At 48.7% G+C, this 23,370-nt stretch overlaps 1 protein-coding gene across 12 annotated transcripts in view; it reads left to right on the top strand.

Moving 5' to 3' along the window:
* The first annotated feature begins 5,145 nt into the window (after window positions 1-5,145).
* LOC135201681 (zinc finger protein 227-like) overlaps window positions 5,146-23,370 on the top strand; it is a 203,830-nt gene continuing 185,605 nt past the window's right edge. For 8 of the 12 annotated variants that reach the window (XR_010311585.1, XR_010311584.1, XR_010311583.1 and 5 more), the window contains exon 1: window positions 5,146-5,281. The gene's annotated coding sequence lies outside the window, so the exon portion shown is untranslated. Of the gene's footprint in view, window positions 5,302-23,370 lie in introns of all 12 variants that reach the window. The other 4 variants (XM_064230814.1, XM_064230811.1, XM_064230810.1 and 1 more) reach the window with 4 other exon arrangements.

Raw genomic sequence — 23,370 nt, 5'->3', positions numbered from 1 at the left:
CGCAGGCGACGTTGCTGGCGTTAGTGGTGAGGCCTTAGGGCGCAGTGGGGTCCTGGTGGGACAAGGTTGCGGCTCTGGCGAGGGCCATCTTTGTGTCGTGGAAGGCCTGCGCTTGTTCTGCTTCCCACGTCAGGTTTTTTGGTTTCCCCTTCAGGGCCTGTGTTGGAGGGGACATGGTGCGGGCGACGTCGGGGATGAACCAGCGGTAGTAATTCACCATCCCAATGAATTCTTGCAGGGCCTTGACCGTAGTTGGGGTCGGAAACTTCTGCACTGCATCCACCTTTGAGGCCATGGGGCTCACGCCTGCTGCAGAGATCTCGTGTCCGAGGAAGTCCACCCTCTCGGTGCCGAAGGTGCACTTGTTGAATCGGATGACCAGCCCGTTTTCCTGCAGGCGTTTCAGAACCGCTCGGACATGGTGTAGGTGCTCCTCCAGGGACCTGGAAAAGATCAAAATATCGTCAACGTAGCAGACGCAGAAGGGCAGGTCCCCCAGGATGCTGTCCATCAGGCGCTGGAAGGTGGCCCCTGCGTTTCTCAGGCCGAAGGTGGAGTAATGGAAGATGTAGGAGCTAGAGGGCGTGATGATGGCGGTCTTAGGAATGTCCTCAGGATGCACCGGAATCTGAAAATAAGATTTTAAAAGGTCTATTTTTGTGAAGATTTTTGCTCCATGGAGGGCCCCAGTCAAGTCCTGCATGTTTGGCAAGGGGTAGTGATCGGGGATCGTAGCGAGGTTGAGTCTGCTGTAGTCTCTGCAGGGCCTCCAGGCTTCCGTACCATGTGGAGGGGCGAAGCCCAAGGGCTTGATGCTTTCCTCCAGATATCCATTCGTTCCATTTCCGAGATCGCCCTTTTTGCATCCTGAAGGCTGCCCGGAGGGAGTCGTCGGAACTTTGCATGTGTCGGGGGCCCCATGGTGGTGATGTGGTGGAATATTCCGTGCTTGGGCAGCGTCCCCGCCACCTGACGAAGTTCTGGTTTGAAAACTTCAGGGAATTCCTGGGGGCGCCTGGGCCCGCTGCAAGCGGTAGGGAATGGCATGTCCCCGTGTCGAGGAGGCGTTTGCGACCCACGTCAACCAGGAGGCCGTTATGTGCCAGGAAATCCGCCTCCAGTAGTGGAATCCTGCCGTCTGCGAGGGTGAAGCGCCAGACATAGTTGCGACCCAAGATGGATATCTCGAAGGACTTCGTGCCGTAGGAATGGATGGGGGTCCCGTTTGCAGCAATGAGGGCGGTTGGGGTGTCAGGCCCACGGCTGTGGTCTTTTCCTGATGGCGGGAATATCGAGTGCATCGCCCCAGTGTCCACCAGCATCCTCCGGCCGGATATCGCGTCGCGGACATAAAACCCTACGGTGTGTGGTTCTGATGAGGCTGCTGCCATGGGTGACTTTGGTTTTGTCTGCCGTTGCCATTTTTTGGCTGCTGGAAGGTGCAGGGGCTTTTGGATCTCTTGGAGTACCTTCCGAACTTCTGGTGGTAGTGGCACAAGGAGTTTTCGCCCCGCTGCATGTGGGAGGACTTCCTCTGGGTCACGGTGCCGATCTCTTGCATTGGGTCTTCTTCTTCTTCTTCTTCTCCCTTCTCTGTGGCTAAGCACACGGAGGATCGGGAGCAGCGAGCCTTGCAGCCTTGCTCGACAGCATCAGCTTTTCAGCTTTCTCCAATAGTTCATCGTCGGGGAGGGTGTATGTGTCTGTTAGCTGTCCTCAGACATCTGGCTTGAGTTGCCACAGGAATATTTCGTGGCTCAGGCAGATTTCCTTCTTCTTCCCATCGGGACCTACTTCGGGCAGGCAGAGGAGGCCCATCACCATGTCCCAGGCATCCTGTGGGTCGGCGCCTCGCATCGGGTTTGTAACTAGGTTGAGGGCGCGGGCAGCTTTCCCTGCGATGGGCGTGGAGTAGACTGTAACGAGTCTTGTCTTTAATTCGTCGAGTGTGACAGGTTCGATCTGTACTCGACCGGTCAGCCAGGGGGTTATGTCCGTGAGTCCTGCAACCCGGAATTGCCCTTCAGCTCGGATGAACCAGACGGTTGGGTTCGCTGTTGTGAAGGGGGGCAATTTGGCAGCTTGAGCGGCAGCTGTGTGCGAGGCTGCCGTTGAGGCAGAAGAGGCCTGGGCTTCTCGCTTGGAACTGTCTGCGTCCATTGTCCACTCTCACAAAACGGTTGACAGGAGTCGTAAATGGCGGGCCAAGCCTGAACACACCTTGGGAAGGTATGCCGTATTTAGTCCGTTAGAAGCGTTGGTTTTTTCCATGGTACGAACTTTCAGAGATCTAAACCGAGGCGCCGTGTGAGTCCGCTAAAGATCTCTGAAGGTGAGCGGCAAAGAGGCAGGTAGAAGCGTACTGATCTTTATTACAGGTAAAGAAATTCAAATATACATCATGCGGGCGGAAATGTGGTATCCGACCCGCGAGAGTGTAAAAGTGGGTCGGCGGGAGCCGATTTGTGTTTCTTGCGAGACATATAACTTAGAATATAAAAGTACATAAAACATGATCTTATAAGATATATACATTGGCGGAAAGCCCGCTGAACGCTCTCGAGGAGGGAAGTAAGAACAACGCGATTTTAGAATTATATACAGAGGAATTTGCGATAAGGCGTTGTCCTTACAGGCAGATTGGTCTATCATTTCCTCCCTCTTCTCTTGGCACCTATTTAAGCATCAAGAAACTAAGGACCACAGACTAAGACACTCCTCTCCATAAAAAAGAATTAAGATAGCCTAGTCAATAAATATCTATAAGAGGTGTGGGAAATTATTACTCGATATGCACAGAGTATGTGTCGTACCACAGTAAAACTTTGCACACCCTTAGTTTAGGGAGACTTGATACGATCTATTTTCAGATCACCTTGGGGGACAATTACCTGTCCAAGCACATACGTACCTAATCAGGTAATGGCCTTAACTGATTCACAAGGGAAAAAAGGGGGTCTCGGAATCAATCGCTATGTAAAATTTAAACAATTTAATACAAACAAGTAAAGAACTTTTAACACTAATGAACGTAAAACAAATAAAGACAAACTAAGGAAAAACTAACAATCACATTCAGCTAACAAGCAAATCAAAGATAACATTAGACTATTATTGAATCAAAATTACACAAACAATAGTTACGGTAACATTAGCAAACAATAAAAAACTAACACAAATGAAAAGTTAACACAAAAACTAAACTGAGGGTTACAAAGTTCTTCCGTTAGGTTCCATTGGGTCTTGAAATGCACTTAAGAATTAAACGCCATGAACTGGACCCAAAGGAACAAGGATACAATCCCTTTCACAGCCGGAGCTCTCGAACGTCTGTCTCCCTGTCAAAAAAGCATAGAGGTAAGTACGGCAGGCGCATGCGTAACTAGTCCACCGACAGAAAGGGATAATTGCTAGTTTTAAACGCTAGTTTTAAATACAGTAGTTAATAAGAGAGAATATCACAGTAATTGCATTGCCTTTACAAGGAAAAATGAAAACTTCCATTCATGAATGTACAAAATACTTGAAACAAATTATGTGAGTAATTCCTCTCACAACGATTTTATTTTCTAATGTTTTTGTGTATTCACTTGTTTCCACGCTATTTTTCTTTTATTATAGTTATTAGTGTCTGTCTCATAAGAAATTATTGATTGGTTTTCACTGCGTATTGCCGTCTGTCAGGTAATCGACAGACAGAAACTATGTTACTGTATTTGTATTCATGTGAAAACTAAATATATTCGCATGCCCATATATTTTGTAAAGATATGTACGTCTACATTGCATGACATAATAAGGGTAAAAGAACCACATCTATTCGAGAATGACACTCTTAACATTATTTTATCTGATTTTGCTATGTTCTAGTACGTAGTTATCAGTGGTGCGGTTAGCACCGAAAAGATGATTTTACACAAAGACGAAGTCTTTTGACATAACGTCGGTAGACGTTTTAGTAACGAAGTATAATTACTGTTTTAGTTATGATGATTCATTTGCGTGCCCCTCTAGGGGTGTGTATGCGTATGTGCGTAGTATACACTGTATGGGCATGATACCGCCCAAAATTGTAGACACACACCACCAATTAATTCACTACATTTAATAAATATGTTGAAGTTGCACACTATTATATTTGGAATTCATTTTTGACAATGAAGTTGGTAATTATTGTAGAGTTTTTTATGTTCATGAAAACCTTGTATGTCAGTTCTACATTCGTGGTAATTGTATAACTTGTCTCTTTTTCCCCAACAAAACCCGAATGCAGGACGGAACGAACAGCTTCTTGGCTCAACTTTTGAAGTGACCTGAAAGGGCGATTGCCCTGATTCTTTGAATTTTGTCGTAATTTGTTTCATTTGAGTGCCATTGATTTACAATTCCCCGTGAGTGATTAATGTCATTTGTCACTTATATGGTATTACTCTTTGATATGTTTAACTTTTAGTTATTAAATTAATTTTAACTTTACATTTATCAAATGCGTTTCAATATCCCTCGATTTTATTTCATTTTTCCTATGTTTCAGTTTTGTGGATGGTGAATATGAATTGATCTGATAAACCTTTATTGTGTTCTTCATAATTTAAGGTTATGCAAATAACTTTTAGAAACGAGATAACACAGCGGTCCTCTAAGGTCTGAAAATCAACCCGTGAGCACTCGCAACATTTAGAGAGAGAGAGAGAGAGAGAATAATGAATTGGTAGAGAGAGAGAGAGAGGAGAGGGCAGAGAGGAGAGAGAGAAGAAGGTAGGGAGAGAGAAGAGGAGGAGAGAGACGAGAGAGAGAGAGAGAGAGAGAGAAGAGAGAATAATGAATTGGGTTGAGAGATATCTCCCCGTAATTTAGAAACAGCAAAGGGAGTTTTGTGGAGTTGTTACGTAAGGCTTTTAGCGGTTTTTGACCAAGTAACAACGTTAAGCATATAATACAGTCCACTATAAGTCCATCTTTTTCGCCACAAATTATGACAATCTGAAAACCTTCAGATATTTTGGCATATGTTAATTCCTCAACCCCATAAATTTTTCTGAATCCCAACAGCAATGGTTCAGAAAAATGGAGAGAATATAAATTTCTCGACAAGGGGTCAAGAAACATGAGAAGGCATGATGGTCGCTGCTTTTGAAGTGATGATTCCCTGGTTCGTGCCGTCAATCGCAAGAAGAAGAGCTTTATTTACATTGAATGGGAAGGTAGCCTCAGAGTAGTACTCCGAAACAGTATAGCCTATTAACGAATTGGTGTCTCCAGTTGAGAAGTAAAGTAAATCGTAGGTATTTCCAATGTTAGGTATGCCAGTTCATTAACTTTTAATATTTTATTTAGTAGAACTAAGTTAGTATGGTAATCTACTATGATACTGTATTTCCTGGCCAAATATAGGCTAGGTAGATTATAGTACAAGAACAGTAGTACCTAGGTATAGGAATACCTATAATATACTCTGTTTTTTTTTCATCTGTCCATCCGCCTATGGTGTTTGTGTATGGTAACACTGCGTCCCGGTAAATAGGCTAATTACGCTGTGTGTAAGTGTTAAGTTAAATAAAAGGATATCTGGGTGTACATTTGCAACTGAAAAGTGTTTTAATAATTTACTGTATGCGAATTACTAGGTACACCGTTAATATTCGAAATAGGATATTATTATAATCGTTGAATGTAAGCTGAATGTAACTATCTAAAGCTCGGGACGCAGTGTTACCATACAAAAACACCACAGGCGGATGGACAGATGAAAAAAACAGAGTATAGTACCTACTAGTAGGTACTAGGTACACCTAGGTAGCTACCTAGCCTATGTTTCGACTGCTTATCGCCTCTTATCAAATACTAGTAGCTAGTTAGGCTATTTGATGTTAACTACTACTGAAGGTGCAAACCAATTGACATTTTGTGTGCAGTCTGTTAGGCAGAAAATTAGCCTACATAGCTAGGTAGGTAGCAGCGGATACTAGGGTAAACGGTAGATCTAGGGTACCTATCCACGGCGGCCCAGACTATGGCAGTTGCGGTTTATTCTATGCAGTTTTGCCTACTGAACAAGAATTTTAAGTAATATTTATTTGGACAACTGTAATTACTAACCCCCCAGGGGCCAGTACTAAACACGGCGAAATTGGACGCCCCAATCCCTAGTGGATGTCGTATCCGCAGTTACATTTCTTGCAGGGTAATTCTAAAGAATAGTTCCGCACAGACTGCAAGGAACGGAACCGCGAATACAACATCCACTAGGGATTGGGGCCGCGGGGCGTCCAATGTATTTCGCCGTGTTAAGTAGTACTGGCCCCTGGGGGTTAATTACAATCGTCTGAATAAATATTACTTTAAATTCTTGTTCAGTAAGTAAAATAACATAGGAAAACGTCAATTGCCATACTAGTCTAGGCCACCGCGGATTGCTTCTGTAGAAATACCGGGTAAACAAGCGAATGGACTGGCCAACTCACCAACTACCGCGGTTTTGGCCACCCTCCGAAAAAGTACTTTAACATGTCCTGACACCGGAGATGGTCATCAGTCATGAGTTGTTGGTGGTGATAGCAGGAGCTCAAGACCTCTACTCTCTTTTCGAAGTAAGTACTTTCTCCAAAGTTAGAAATTAGGCACAGGATATTGGTACGGCATCTGTATCCGTGATTGTGATAGAGATTAGTACGGCAGTGAATTGCGCATGCATCAATTTCAGACTTCCTGCCATACAAATAACATAATGTAGAGGGGGTACGTCAGATTCTATCATGGTTCCGTATTGCGCTATTGATTTGCTGTAGGTATGGCAGTTTGCTAATCATGCAGCAGTTGCCATACACTGTTGCTAAGAGCTATAGGTACGGTACTAGAAGATCAGCGACAGTAGTAATAATAGATGAACTGAATTGTTTCGCTGAAAATGTTCAATTCAAAATGTCAAAAGTGAAGCACCATACTGTCATCACCAAAGCACCAAAACATTTTGACAGTAAATGAAAATATAAAAAATCACAATAATACTTAAACATACTTAGATTTTGACTATATAGATGAAAAATAAAACTTAACTAATCTACCTATCTGCATACTTAAAATCTTCTTTAAATCTCCTCTGAACTGTGTAATAATACATCATTTGTTCATGAAACTTACCTGTCAGATATATATATAGCTGTATTCTCCGACGTCTGACAGAATTTCAAAACTCCCGGCACACGCAGTGGGTGGCCAGGTGGTTAGTACCCATTCCCGCCGTTGGGAGGCGGATATCAGGAACCATTCCCATTTTCTATTCAGATTTTTCTCTGTCGCCGGTCGGTAAACAACTGTTTACAGACCTCCGCCTAGGATTTTGAAACTTCTTGTGCTAACTTGAGTATTCTGATTGACTTTTGGTTTTGATTTGGCATTGTTGGCTTGGCATACGTGATAGTGGATTTGATTTGGAATTTGGCTTTGACTTTTCTTTGATTACGATGTCTGGATCTAGCTCTGCTAGCTTCAGGGTGTGTAAGGTACAGGAATGTAAGGTGAGGTTGCCGAAAGCTTCGGTAGACCCTCATTCGGTGTGTTCGAAGTGTCGGAGTCATGTATGTATGTTGAATGATAGATGCATCGAGTGTGAGCAATTGACTTAAATTGAATGGAAGGCATATGATTCTTACGTGAGAAAGCTTGAGCGTGATAGAATCAGGAGGTCTTCCTCTAGAAGTGATTCTCTGAATAGAAGTCAGGGTAGAATTGTATCTCCATTAAACCCTCCTGTAGATGTAATTCAACCTAATCCTGTTGTTTTGCCTCCGAACAATCAGGAAGTGTCTGCAGAAGGAAGCGTATTATCTACGATTATGGAGTCGATTCGTGCCTTGGAATCGAAAGTGATTGCTCTACAATCAAATGTGAATAATTGCAATAAAAGTGTTAGTGCATCTAGTCCCATAATGCCTCTAGCCCTAGGCCCCTGCCGGACTCCCAGGCCTTAGGGAGAGGGCAAGCCGAAAGCCGAAGGAGGGTTACGGGATCTAATGACCGGTCTGACGTCCCTTCGGCAGAAACTGAGGACGAATCTCAGGCTGCCAGTGTTCGTGCACGGGCACGAATATTTAAAGAGTGCTTCTCTTCTTCCGAGACTTCCTCTCCTCTCCGAGGTTGGGACTCTCGGAAGACCTCTCATAGGGAGAGCGGCAGGGGCGCAAGGTGTCACACAGGCGGCCGTCGCCCTTGTCGCCCTCTTAAGAGAGGTTTCAGAGAAGAGGACGCTTCATGTCTTTCGGATCGGTGCGTAGATTCATCACCTGAAGATTTGTTCCGATACGTAATACAAACCATCGGTCCTTTAACAATAGGAAGTAGCTAGCGGCAGCTGGAATGGTCGTAAGCTTTGAACAAGGGGAGAACGGTAGTTAACTGCTTGTCGCGCGACTGGGAGGTAAACAAACCACTTTTGCTTTCGGCCGCGGGTGTGAAGGACGTGTTCGTCATCGCTCTCTGCCCGCTTCTTCGTCGTATGCTTTGTTTATATTGTGTTTTCTACTAATGGTTTGTTTGACTTGAAAATGAAACTGTAAGTACACTGTTTTCATTTTCATTACTTAATTATGAACCAACATGGAGCTATCGCCGTAGATGCGGCGATTTCCTCTCTTTTCATGAATTGAACCCTTGAATTATGTCTCGGTGCCGAGGGCGGGCGCGCTCGCGCCGAGTCATGTATTTGTTCCGACACGGCATACAAACCTTCGGTCCCTTTTACAATAGTTAAGGTACTAGCGGCAGCTGGGATAGGTCGTAAGCTTTCGAACAAGGGGTTCGGTAGTTAACTGCTTGTCCGACAGGCGCGCTTTGCGCGCGACTGGGAGGTAAACAAACCACTTTTGCTTTCGGCCTCACAGCGAGTGGGACGTGTGTGTTCGACGCTCTCTGCCGCTTCTTCTCCGTCGTTTGCTTTCTTGAGTATTTGGTTGTGTTGTGTATGAAAGAGTTCATTGTAAGTACAATCATTCTCTCTTTTCATATTAATTCAACTAAATTTGATAATGATGGAATCTCCTCGCCTCGCTACCCCACGGAGACTATGCCCGGGTACCGAAGGGCGTAAATGCGGGAAGTTCCGCTCTTTCCCGGAGATAGACCCTCATTTTTATGCATGACACTTACCTGGCAGGTATATATATAGCTGTATTTTCTGAAGTCCGACAGAATTTAAAAAAACTTCCGACACACGCAGTGGTCGGCCAGATGGTTAGTACCCATTCCCGCCGCTGGGAGGCGGGTATCAGGAACCATTCCCATTTCTATTCATAAATTTTCTGTCGCCGGTACTGAAAACACCTGTTTTTTCAGTACCTCCGGCTTAGGATTTTGGAAACTTCATTTGCCGCTAAGTATCCTAATTGTCTTTTAATTTATTTATTCTTGGATTTGTGGCTAGGCATAGCTATCTTAAATTGATTTGAATTTGATTCATTTTTGCATAAGATATCTGAATCTAGTTAGGCTAGTTTCAGAGGGTGTTGTCTGCAAAGATAGGTGTGGCTACCGAAAGCTTCGGTAGTTCCGCACTTGGGGGGCGCAATTAATTCAGTAAACATGTCTATTTCCGTAAGGAAAAAGTATGATTCGTATGTACGCAATTAATCAGTAAACGTGTCTAATTCCGTAAGGAAAAAGTTTGTTTAGTATGTACGCTATTAATCAATTACGAAAGTCAGGGTAGTGATACTGCTAACCTTCCTCCGGTAGACTTTATTTTGCCTAACGCTGTAGTATGGCCTACGGGTTATGACTATGTCTGCGAGAGGTGATCGCTCTCCTTCATTGTTGTGAAGAGTTTCTACTTCTGTTTTTGTTACGCCTAACCCTGTAATGTTGCCTTCGGGCCCCTAAAACAGTGTCTGTAGAGGTTATTGCCCTTTCTCTTATACTATTTCGATTTCGTAACTTAGAATCGAAAGTGTTTTGCTTTAGAGAGCAATAGTGAAGTGGCTAAGTGCAGTGACAGTGCCCCTTGTGTAGTGGAGGGTGCGTCAGATCGGCCTTATAACGCCTCTAGGTCTAGACCTCTGTCGAACTCCCAGAAACCAAGGGAGAGGGCATGTCGAAAGCCGAAGGATAGGGTTACAGGGAACCCCACCGATCTGGCGTGCCTTCGGCAGTTTCTGATGAAAAATACCCAGACTGCCAAAGTGCGTGCACATGCACGAATCCTGAAGGATTGCTTCTCGTCCTCCGAGGCGTCCTCCCCGCACAAGGGTTGGAGCTCTCGGAAGACTCGCGCCCTCTAAGAAGCTTTAATAGAAGAGGTACGCTTCACGTCCCTTCTCCCTCGTTATGTGTTTCAGTGAGAAGTAAGAAGGCGAAAGTTGCCTGATCACGTGTACTTCTTTCCACCAAGAAATAGGAAAAAGAAGGCAGTTTCTCTCGCTTGTTTTGACGCGTTCAGGAGCGTGACGCTTTTCTGCACGCTTATTTGGACGATCGGCTTGAACAGGACTCTCGATGGACGCACTCACCAGTGGACGCCGAGCGTCCTCGCCAGTGGCCGCCCCGAGCGTCCTCGCCAGTGGACGCCGAGCGCTTCACCAGGACGCCGAGCGTCCTCGCCAGTGGACGCCGAGCGCGCACCAGAACGTTTTCTGTTGAACTCTTCAAGCTCTTGTTTAAGATTTGAGCCTCAAGAAAGTGAACAGAAACTTCGTCTTCGAAACCCAGCAAGACCTCGGGTTTCGTGAATTCAAGAGGTCTCTGTCAATATTATATTGCTTTTCGCAAAGGTGGATGGAGTTAAGGAAAGCTCAAGGGAAGATCTCGTTTTCTTCTACCTCAATCAAGACTTTGAGATAAGACAGTTACGGGTATGTAAAGGCTCGACGTCCTGAACGTCAGGATTTTCGGCAACGTTCAGTAGGATTCTTGCAAAGGCACTCATCAAAGGACGCTCTTCAGGAAGCGCAAAGACAAGACTTCCTTTGCCATACTGCCAATAAATTTAAAGCTTTTTAGACCATCTGAAAGGGTTTTTTCAGATGATAGATTTTGTTAGTTTCTAGTCGAGACTTCCATGCCGATTGAGCATCGTCGTTCTACCTACCGTAAGCCCAGTCTTTTAACAGGATTCTTGTCCCTTCCTTGTTTGAGACGGGAACGAAAAATAACAAAAGGCTCGACTTCCTGGATTACGTTTTGTCAATTCAGTGACTTTCCCCCATTGACAATATACTATCGTTTTGTCAAGTAAGTGGGTCTCCCCTCATTGACAAAATATCTCTCTGTTACCGTTAATGGGTTAGTTCTCATTGACAAACATCTCATTAACTTGATATTGCGTAAGCGAATAAGGACAAGGTTCGGAAGAGCTCTCCTTCCTCATTCGCAGACTCGTACAAGAAATAGACTTGTAGACTACGTCAATGAACGCTTATGTCCAGTATCTTAAGAAGCTTGAGATGTCTGCTTCGATTCTCTAAGTTTTGTTCATGAAACTTGCCTGTCAGATATGTATGTAGCTGTATTTCCGAATTCAGCTATATTATTGTCTGCCAGTAAGTATGAACAAACTTGTGATATAATAAAAATTTTTTGCCTTGCGTATTTTACTACTGGTTGGTTCAAAGTCATACACGCTTGCTGTAGTTACCTCTTCGCATGGCAACCGAGAGGTCTATTGTTCTACTATTTTTTAAGACATTTAATCGTCACTCCCTGCAGCCTTCCAGGAGTTTCCGATTTATCTTTTACCGTTGTATGGTAGTGTTCTGACGACACAAACGCATCTATATATTTAGCGGTTTTCTGTTTGCTTAAATATACCAGCTTGAGAGTCTCTTTTTGTTCAAAAAATAACGGACCTATTTCTTCGTAGAATAGGGTAGCTGGCAACCAGACATAAAGTTAAGAGACGACGTTCGTAAGCTGCTGGCTGCTGCTGTGTCTGACTGTCCAAGTTCCAACCGAGCCACCAGTAACAGATCGTTGCGCTGTCATGCGCTGTAGGTTACGTCTCTCTCTCCTGCGGGATTGACTGACTAACCGTATCTCTGTGCTGGCGGTTACGTCTCTCCTGCGGGATTGACTGACTAACTGTATCTCTGTCCTACAATCACGGACTTTAGCCTAAGATTGAGGGGATTTCTTACGTGAATGAATAAACGTTGCATTAGTTTTGCCTTACTATGTCAACAGAGTTATCTCTTAATCCTTTCGGTGCTCGTTACCGCACGGTATAGAACTACGAGTCTACCGCAACATTGCACTTGTTCCGATACGTAATACAAACCCTCGGCTCCTTTAACAATAGGAAGGTAACTAGCGGCAGCTGGGACGGTCGTAAGCTTCGAACAAGGGGAGAACGGTAGTTAACTGCTTGTCCGGTCGTGCGCGCGCGCGCGCGCGGCGGTGAAGAATCACTTTTGCTTCGGCGTGGTGTGACAGGACGTGTTCGTCATCGCTCTGCCCGCTATTTTCGTCGTGTGCTTTGGATGTTACAATTTCTTCTGACTGGTTTGTGTGGTCTTGAATGAATTTGTAAGTACTTTGTTTTCATTTTTCATTGAGTGAAGATTAATTAATCATGGATCAAGAAGAGCTTTCGCCGCGCCCACCAACTGCCCGTAGAGTGTGTCCCGGGTTGGAGGGGCGTAAATGCGGCGGATTCCGCTCTTACCCAGATATTGATCCTCATGAGTTTATGTTTTCGGTGTCGGGGGCGAGAATGCTCCCGAACCGAACCATGTGATGTAGTGGTAAATTGGTCCGAGGCGAGTGGGTGCTGTACGAGGGTAGGAAGAGGCGTAGGTTTACCAAGGAGTCGTCGGAAAGCTCTCCAGCGACTCCTTTGGTTACGGATACCTCGTCATCCTTCCTGCCTCCAGCTCAGCCCCCACGATTGCGCCTTCCCCTGCGGGGGGGGTTTCGGAGTCCTTCTCCTCACTCGATCCGTCGAGTGTGGAGGAGGGTGCCCGATACCCGGATGTGCAATTGTATTCGGGGTCTTCCGTCCGCTCTGGGTGGGGTTCGTCCATCCCCAGGCGTGAGGGTGCCCCTCTAACTGACCCGACTGTTCCTCCTCAGGTGTGCCTTCTGTGAGTGACGACCTTGGACAGGTGTGGGCGTCGTTGGGACTGCAGGGCGCCCCCAGTATCCAGGGCTTGATTCAACGGCTAGCGGGGTCGGCAGTGGTAACTCATGGTGTGGTTACAACTACGACCAATACGGTGTCAACACCAGCGTACGCCGCCCTCCTCATGTGGTGTATCGCAACACATTGCGTCAGTGACTCCAACGGCGTCAATTCAGATGCCGATCGCTGCCGTGCCTAAGAGGGGCGTGCCGCCGCCACCTGGGTTTTATGTGCTGCCGACGCCCACGACTTTCGCTGCCCCAAAAAGTTCGCCCCTGGATCTACCGCCCGTCCCAATGATGAGTTTGGCTGAGATGGAGAGGTCTGTGACGCCGGATTATGCTGCCGTACCTGCCGTACCTGCAGCGAGTGTTGCTGGCCCAGCCCTCGCGCCGCTCCTACGAAGCGCGCGGTGCGGGACTCTAATGTTGATGTTGCTGCTGGTGCTGGTCCTGCTGGTGCTGGTCCTATTGGTGCTGGTCCTGCTGCTGCTGGTCCTGCTGGTGCTGGTCCTGCTGGTGCTGGTCCTGATGGTGCTGGTCCTGCTGCTGATGTTCCTGCCGCTCCTGCCGTGCCTGCCCCTGCCCACGTCGCGTCTCGTCATGGAGGTGCTGCACCGGTCTCAGGTCTTTCCGGACAGGATCAGTCGGGGCGTGTTGCTTCGGCAATTGGCCCGACTTTTCCGTGGATGGAAGACCTGACGTCCGTCCTGAGAGAGCTGACGAAGGCTTCCAAGCCGAAGAAGAAGAAGGCTGCCTCCTCCCCCACCCTAAGAAGGCTCCTACGGGACCTTTCGAAGGGCCCGTCTCGCTCTGGCGTGACGGGGGGTGCTTCTGCTGGTCCTCCTGTCCCTCGGGAACGGGGGCCCGTCTCCTCTTCTGAGAAGAAGAAGAAGACGGGGACCAAGGATGTGCTGGCTACTGCTGGTACATCCCGCGCCTGGTCTTAGTAGCACTGCTGCTAAGTCAGGTACCGGCTCGACTTTCTCGTTCGCGAGAAGGTCCGAGTGTACGGTCTCCTTCGGGCGACCGTGCAGCCAATGTCAAGACGCCTGAGCTTGCTCACCGTCATGACAGAGGCACGGAGCAGAAGACTGTCGAGAGTCGCGCAAGTGACGCTCGCCAGGCCAGCGGCCGCTCTCGTAGCGACCAGCCGGTACCTCGGGTTGACGTGACGGTCTCTGACCGGCCACGGGTTGAGGCTGAGAAGAGGTCCCCTCGACCAAACGGCACCAGCTCGGCTGGTACCAGCGGTTTGACGTGCCGTGAGGACGCTCACGGTCTCACCGCGAAAGCGAGCTCTGCAGATCACCTGACCGCCGCTCCCACAGGGACGGACGGAGACGGTGGCCAGCAGCAGCTCGTCTGACGCACGAGATCGGGGACGACGTGCTCAGTCGAGCCGCTCGCCACAGGTGCGGCACGACCAGGCCTGCAGCACGATCCCCACCGCGGGTTGGTGATCGGCTGCAGCCCCTCACGTACGCTGGTCCTGCCAGCGAACGGGGGGGGAGCGTCAGGTCTGTCCTCTCCTATACCTTCAACTTCCTCGGGCTACACCGGGAAGCGCGAGGTACCCATGGAGTGATCGTGAGAGGTGCGCCGCTCACGATCCCGCCACGACTGCCGCACGAACCAGGCATGGTTGTAGGACCAGCCAGGTCGTACGCGCAAGTGGTTGGAGGCGACCGTCAGGGGTCTGTTGCTGTTCCTCCTTCTGAAGGAGGAGGGTCTCGAGAGCTGCTCCTGTTGGAGGGACTGGACGGTCCTACTCCTCAGGACGCTGTAACTCCTGAGATCCAGAGGAACTTTGCCCAGGTTATTGCGCTGATTCGTCAGCACAACGACCTGGGGGAAGGATCGCCGCTACCACCATCTGAGCCCACGTCCGGCTCGAGTCATTTTGGCCCGAAGAGGGAACCCAAATTGACGGTGGGACTGCCGCGATCGGAGCTTGCAGACTCAGTCCTTGACCAGGTGGAGTATTTCGTCTCAGGACGAGAGGACTCACTTAAGTCAGGACGGTCTTCCAAGCTACTTCCTCCTCCTCTGCAGCGACAGCGGAAGTTCTACGTGCCATCAGTGATCCAATACGCCCAAACAGGTTAACCCGGAGCTAGCTAGGCTAACTCCAGGTGTGTCCCTGCAGCAGCTCCTGTCAGAGAACCTATGGTTCTCGCAGCAGGAGGCACTGGGCCTGGAAGCTACCGCTATGGCAGCTTTCCAGGCAGTCTCTTGGTTGGATCTGTGGTCCCTCACAGTATCCAAGGTCGCGGCCGACGCCGGGGGGGGGCGCTGCCCTCGAAGACGACCCCGACTTCAGGAGACTGTGCCAGTCTGGAGGTAGGGCCATTTCCTACCTCGCCATCAGACGGCAAACCTGTGGGCCAACTTGGTTCTCCGTCGTAGGGACGCTGTCCTTACACGAGTAGCCAAGGGGGCCGGGCGTGAAGCGGTAAATGGACTACGTAACGGACCAATGAAGAGTTTCCTCCGCTCTCTTTCCCGGAGAGATGGTGGACGCTGCGGTGGAAAGACGGCGCACTGATGACAGTGACCGTCTGGTTCACCAGGCAGTTACGAAGGTTTCTGGGCAACCTCGTACATCTGCGGCTAAGCCTAAGAGTTTAGCTAGCGCTTCCTCGGCTGCTAAGACGGCTGCTCCATCGAGCCCCGAGGAAAGACTCTTCCTGCTTCAACTTCTAGTAAAGGAGGCCGTAACCAGCCCTCCTCCCAGCCCTCCTTTACCCCGAGGAGGTGCTGGGAAGAAGTCGAAGCGAGGTGGGAAACGCTTAGGGACGGCGTTCCCCCTCACCAGCTGCCGAAGTGGGGGGGTGCCTGGCGAGCCATTGGGCAACTTGGCAGCGCTACGGTGCCGAGACCTGGATAGTAGACGTCCTTACGGGAGGGATATCTACTACCCATTCGAATCTCGGCCACCCCTCACCTCCAACCCGGTTTGTCCATCTGCAGACATATGTTCTGGGATCCTCAAAGGACGACGCTCTTCGGCAGGAGATCAAGACCATGCTGACCAAACGAGCTGTAGAAGTCGTAGTAGATCGGTCACCGGGCTTTTACAGCCGCCTTTTCTTAGTGGAAAAGGCATCGGGGGGTGGCTGGCGGCCCGGTGATAGATCTCTCTCCCCTGAACCGATTTGTTCGCCAGACTCGGTTCAAGATGGAGACGGCACGTTCCGTGCTGGACTCCATCAGGGAGAACGACTTCATGCTTTCAGTGGACCTGAAGGATGCGTATTTCCAAATACCCATCCATCAGTCCTCCAGAAAGTACCATCGCTTCATCTTCGACGGGACGGTGTACCAATTCAGGGCACTCTGCTTCGTCTCTCAACCAGCCCCACAGGTGTTCACGAGAGTGTTCACGCTGGTGTCTGCTTGGGCCCATTCGCACGGGATACGGTCTTCTGAGGTATCTCGACGATTGGCTGGTCCTGGCGAGCTCCCGCTCGCAGTTGCTGCAGGACAGGGATCGACCTTCTAAAGTTTTGTCGCGATCTGGGGATCGTGATAAACTACGAGAAGTCCGATCTCGAACCCAAGCAGAAGATGAAGTACCTGGGTATGCTGATCGATACGGTAGCAGCTCAGTCCGCCCCGCAGACTTGAGGATCAGCAAATTCAGGGAGGCAGCCGGCGGTTCCTGTCTCGGCAGGAACAGGCAGCTCAGCAATGGCAAAGTCGTGATCGGCCACCTGTCGTCACTCGAGAAGTTAGTTCCTCACGGACGTCTTCACCTGCGGGTCTCTCCAGTGGAGACTAAGGGAGAGTGGTCACAGGTAAAGGATCCACCTTACTTCCCCGTGTCCATCACGGAGAAAGGTGAGGCAGGACCTAGCCTGGTGGCTCGACGACAGGAACCTCTTAAGAGGAGTGCCCCCTACGCATCTCCCCCCCGGAGATGCTGCTGTTCTCAGACGCATCGACGAGGGATGGGGCGCACACCTGGAGGAGTTGCTGGCTGCAGGTGTGTGGGACCATCACGACAAGCACCTTCACATCAATGTCCTGGAACTCAAGGCGGCGTTTTACGCTCTCCAAGAGTTCCAAGACCGCTTGATGGGACACTCAGTGGTGTTGATGTGCGACAACACCACGGTAGTGGCATACGTCAACAAGCAGGGGGCCTAGTGTCTCTCCCAGCTACACCGTTGACGGTGCAGGTGCGACGAGTGGGCCACGGCTCATTCGATAGAGCTGTCAGCACGCTACATTCCAGGCAAGAGGAATGTAGTAGCGACAAGCTCAGCCGTCGGGATCAGGTAATAGGGACCGAGTGGTCCCTACACCCAGAAGTGGCGGAAAGGAAAGGCTCTTCAACCTGTGGGGGCGTCCAGTCATAGACCTGTTCGCCACCCGGCACAACAAAAACAAAAAAACTTCAAGTTTTTTTGCTCAGCCGTGCCGGACCCATGGGCAGCTGCAGAGGACGCTCTTCAACACCCTGGGACAACCTCTTCGTCTACGCCTTTCCTCCCTTTTGTCTGATTCGGAAAGTGATCAGCCGAGCGCTGGTCACTCCCAATCTCAGGATGATCCTGGTGGCTCCCAAACGACCTCAAGCCGTTTGGTATCCGGACCTGCTGGCTCTTCTTGCAGAAGAACCGAGAGAGATGCCCACTGGCACAACCTTCTAGCCCAGCCACACGTAGAGCGGTACCACCGAGCAGTCAGTCCCTACAACTTCACGGCTGGCTGTTATCCACCATCTCTTGCGAACGAGAGGCTTTTCTCGCAGCGCAGCAACAGAGATGGCTGGACACGTCAGACAGTCCTCTGCAGCTGTGTACCAGGGGAAGTGGGCCGAGTTCTGTGGTTGGTGTCGTAGACGGGTCTATCTCCTCTCAGAGCCACTCTTCAGCAGGTAGCGGATTTCCTCGTATTTCTTCCGCCGCAGAGAAGCTCCTCTCAGTACCCACAGTTAAAGGATATAGAGCGGCACTGGCACTCGTCCTAAAACTGAGGGGACTGGACATCTCGAACTCGTTCGAGATCTCCTTGCTAATGAGGAGCTTCGAAAGGTCTTGCCCACCCAGGGAGCTCAGGCCACCTGAGTGGGATGTGACTCTCGTCCTTAGGAGTTTGACTCGAAGACCATTCGAGCCACTCCGAGAGTCGTCAGACAGGGATCTGACCCTCAAGACCCTCTTCTTGCTGGCCCTGGCATCGCGAAGAGAGTAGGGAACTTCATGGTCTGTCCTTCAATGTTAAACATTCCAGGGGCTGGGGATCTGTGACGCTCGATTTCGTCCCGAATTTCGTAGCTAAGACTCAGAATCCGTCGATCCCTGACGACAGGTTCGAGTCTTTCACAATCCCTCCCTAATGGGATTTCACCGACAACGATACGGATGAGATGCTGCTTTGTCCTGTGAGGGCGCTACGGCGCTATCTGAAGAAAATCGACACCTCAGGCCTGAGTGTCGACGCCTCTTCGTTAGCACTGGGGTTGTACCAAGAAAGAAGTATCCAAGAACACGCTTTCTTTCTGGGCTGCGTGAGGTGATCAGGAGAGCGTACGAGGTCTGATGGTAGTGACGACATCCGTACGCTCCGACCGAGAGCCCACGAAGTCAGAGGTATTGGGGACCCTCTTGGCGTTCCGTAAGAACTTCTCCGTGGCGCAGGTCCTGAAGGCAGGTGTCTGGGCCAACCAGATCCCTTCACGTCCTTCTACCTTGCGGGATAATTGCCCACAAGTCCTTGGATACTTTTTCTTGGGACCTGTGGTGGCTGCTCACAGTTGTGTAAGCTTACCCAGCACCCGAGCAGGCAGAACAGCATCGATTCCTGGGTGTGACTGTAGGAATGAATGGTTGAATGAGAGTGCGACTGGCTTCTCTTCTCCACTTTCTCTCTCTCTACCTGTGGGCAGAGGGTCACGGTCGTCACCATGCTGGAAAGGAATCCGATTGCAGGTAAGCTACTCAACCGAGCCCCAATCTATCCTTTAGTTAGGGATAGAAGCAAATATCCTCCACTCCCTCCAACAAGGGGAAGGAGTGGATGCCTACTTGAGACAAACCCATAACTTTATGGTTGGCTCCTGTACAGGAACAAGTTCTTACAATGCTGGTACGAAGAGATACGCTTGCCTCTCTCTTAGTACTTGGCTCAGAGGTCTGACCATTGATCCTGCGTGCACACCCCGATCAATCGGACAGAGGTTTGGATCCCTCCTTGCTCTTACGACCAGGGAGGCATTCCAAGGTTGGACGAACACCAGTCTGTTCACCAAAAAAGACTCAGATTCCACCCACCAAGAAGTGAGTCTCCTATTGTTAAAGGACCGAGGGTTTGTATTACGTATCGGACAAATGACAATTTGTCGAAAATTGCATTTTTCCTAACTATACAAACCTGAGGTCCTTTACATATAGTCCCCCCACCTCATACCACCCCTCACTCTGCAACTTTTTGCATGGCCTAAAGCAAAAGTGATTCTTCACGCCGGCCGCGCGCGGCGCGCGCACGACCGGACAGCAGTTAACTACCGTTCTCCCCTTGTTCGAAGCTTACGGACCGTCCCAGCTGCCGCTAGTTACCTTCCTATTGTTAAAGGACCTCAGGTTTGTATAGTTAGGAAAAATGCAATTTTCGACAAATTGTCATTTTTATATGCTCTCCTGCTTAGGCAAAGCGCAGCCTTATAGGGAAGTAAGCATACTCGGGGAGGGAATGGATGAGCTTGCTGGGGACCATTTCCTTCCTGAAGAAGTTTGTTTCCCCGAATAGACTGCAATTCAGACCACAGTTTTTCCTACCGGGAAACTGAAATATTATTCAAGATCTAGGAATTATTCTGAACATCTCTCAGTGCGTCATGATAGAAAGAAGGTGCGGACATCTGGATAGTGTTTCAGATGTCCTGGATCTTAATCTGAAAGAAGTAAATGCAATTCGGTAGTCCCTCCAGTCCTCGAAACGAGGTTTTTGGAACCAGTGGTCCACATCAACTCTGATATTCCACAGCTCTCTCATATCTTAGAAGTATCTTCTCTAGGTCCCTGCTCGAGTTTACGAGAAAGAGCCTATTATAACAACAGGCGTAGAATGTAACGATCATCTAGAGGTTCGTTTACAGGATTGCAAAAGTCCGTACGAATCGTCTCGATCGACGGCAGCAACGATAGATTACTAAACATGCTAGGTATTTTAATTAAAGTGGTGTTCTTTTTATGGTTGTCTGAGAGGGTTATTTCCTCTTCAGTATGTGAAGTGTAATGTGTTACGTTAGCTTTGTGTGTGGTTCAGGTGTCTAACTTATCCTAGCATGAATGCCCCTGGTAAGAGAGGGCTAGGGTTCCTGTCAACAAATGGTCCCGTCCAGTTGTCAGACCCTGTTATTAGCTTTCTCAACAAACAGGTCACATCCTAGTTGAGAGCTACTAAGGTTTAGCAGGCTAAGAGGCAGGACCTACGAAGTCAGCTACTTAGCAGGTAAGGAACTTAATAATAATTTTAAAAATTAGTTAATTTTTGAATATGACGATGTTGCTGTCTGTGACCCACCTCCAAATGTGTCAATCAGCTATATATATACCTGCCAGGTAAGTGTCATGCATAAAAATGATATTGTTATGATACAATAAAGTTTTATGCATACTTACCTGGCAGGTATATATAATTAAATTCCCACCCTCCTCCCCTCAGGAGACAGGGTTCAGAGAAAATCTGAGGAAAACGGGAATAGTTCCAGTACCAGCGCCACGGAACGTGGGAGATCACCTGAACTACCAGTGTCTAGCGGTTTGCCGAGAGTTTTTGAAAATTCTGCCAGTGCGAACAGACAACAGAGAAGGTTGTTTGACAGATTTGCATCTGTCAAACAACAAAGACCTTCACGATCATTGAGGTCTGTGGAATCTCGATTCTAGCTCACCATCTATTTTTTTCCTCGCCTGTTTTCTCGGAGTCAGACACTCGTGCGAGATCAGGCGACATATAGTAGCCCTGAGGTTCTTATTGACGAAGTCGATTGCGGACGACGTTGGGTTGCGTTGATACACCCCCAAGGGGTTTGCTTAGATTGAATCGCCCAGGCAGTCCAGACCTCATCCTTCAGCTAAGAATAGTGCCTTTTGGTCTTCAGGGTTACAGCCTTGCTGTCCTTGATTCGTCTGATGGTCAACTGGTCGTTCACCATGACTTTAGTACAGACTGTGCATTTCCGGATCGAAGCTTTCAATATGGAACTTAGACGTAGTCTGAAGTTCGTGATGTCAAAGCATTCGAAACCTCCTCCTGCCGTTAACTTCTTGTATGTTGATCAGGAAGGCCTTCTTCTAACCACCCTAGATACGACAAAGAGGGTTAGTGAGATTTTAAGCCATCGTCACAAGTTTTGGCTTTAGAGAACACAAGGAGGTGTGCTCTCTAAGCCTTTCGTTATGGCCTAAGAATGGAAACCCTTTTTGTCCTTGGGCCAGGATCTTGGAAGCAAGGATGGCACAAGTTAGTGGGCAGGAGCCAGAGAGAGTCCTGTGCCCTGTCAGGTCTCTCAAAGTTTTATCTACTTAAAATCAAGAAAGTCGAAGTCAGTCGGGCAATCTGCAGTGTTCCGAAAAAGACCAGACTTGCCCATATCGAAGTACACCCTGGTTTTAGGGTTAAGAGTTCTTTCAAAAAATGCTCCTTCATTGTGTTTGCACAAAGATTTGAAAGCTTTTTATCTGAATGCTCACGAGGTGAAGAGGCGCGGCCTCGGAAGCATTTCAACAGAGCATGGCACTCAGCAACATCCTGAGTACCATGTTTTAGCGAAGCAACTCTGGGTTCACTTCACACTCCCTGCGAGATGTGAAGATGGCATATGAGATCTGTGCTCGCTAGGGCCATACGTGTCTGCAGACACAATCTTGGGGGCAAGAAGTACTACTCATCCTATCCTGTAGAAAATGGTTAGAAGAGCTCTTAATTTAGTTGTGGAGTCGCTGACAACGGCGACTTCTAACCTCTGAAGCCTTAGTTAACACACATTAACTTTGCTAGGTTGGTTCAGGTGGTGATATATATAATTATATATATATTATTTTATTTTACTTCTTAGCCTCATGGTATGGTCCAATATGGTCTAGTCACATTGTGGTCACGCCCCCCCCCCGTTGACAGATCATCTGGATGTGCACCAGCTTCATAGGTCTCTACCTCGCTGGCAACTCTAGTAAAGCAGAAGCAGACTTGGGTGACAGTAATCACGAAGTCGGCTATGCTAACAGGGTGGAACCAAGATGTAAATCATCTACATGCATTTGTGTCCCAAAAATCCTTCTATTCTGTCCCTTCCCACCTCCAAACGGTGGGGTTCAACTATATATATATATCTGACAGGTAAGTTCATGAGCAAAATGATATTGTTATGGATACAATAAAGTTTGTTCATACTTAACTGGCAGATATATATATATTCAAGTACCCACCCACTCCTCAGGGGGACAGTGGAAATAAAAATTATGAATAGAAAATGGGAATGGTTCCTGATACCCGCCTCCCAGCGGCGGGAATGGGTACTAACCACCTGGCGACCACTGCGTGTCGTCGGAAGTTTTTTTAAATTCTGTCGGACCCCCTTCAGAAAATACAGCTATATATATACCTGCCAGGTAAGTATGCATAAAACTTTATTGTATCATAACAATATCATATTTTGTGTGCTCGGTGTCGGAGGGCGCGAAGTGCACCCGAGCCGAGCCTTGTGATGTTTGTAATGATGGTCGGAGGCGCAGTGGACTTTGTATGAGGGCAGGAAAGAAGCGAAGGCCCTGCAAAGAGTCGTCGGAAAGCTCTCCCGCGACTCCTTTGGTGACGGACACTTCGTCTTCTTTCCTGCCGCCTGCGTCAACTTCCATGTCTCGCGCCTTCCCCCTTCGGGGGGGGTGTCTAGGTCCTTCTCTTCTCCGACTTGCGAGTGTGGAGGAGGGCGCTAGATACCCTGACGTCCAGTTGTACTCTGGGTCCTCTATCCGTTCGTCTTCGCGCGAGCGGGTAGAGGATCCCCCTAATCACCCGCATTTTGCTCCTCAGGTGCGGTTGTCGCGAAGGATGACCTCGGACTAGGTGTGGGCATCGTTGGGGGGTTGCAGGGCGTGCCGAGGTGTCCAGGGGTGCTGCTACCATCTCTGGCTGGCGCTGTGGCGGTCACCCATGCAACGGTCACGACCACCACCACGACCTTACAACACCCGGCTACGCTTCACTCCTCACCTGGTGTACACCCAGCACGCGGTCTCTGTGACACCCACTACA

The sequence above is a fragment of the Macrobrachium nipponense genome, chromosome 28, assembly GCF_015104395.2.
Source record: "Macrobrachium nipponense isolate FS-2020 chromosome 28, ASM1510439v2, whole genome shotgun sequence".
Classification (NCBI taxonomy): domain Eukaryota; kingdom Metazoa; phylum Arthropoda; class Malacostraca; order Decapoda; family Palaemonidae; genus Macrobrachium; species Macrobrachium nipponense.
Note: the sequence above shows the minus strand (reverse complement) of the source record. Positions and strands in the feature narration are given on the sequence as shown.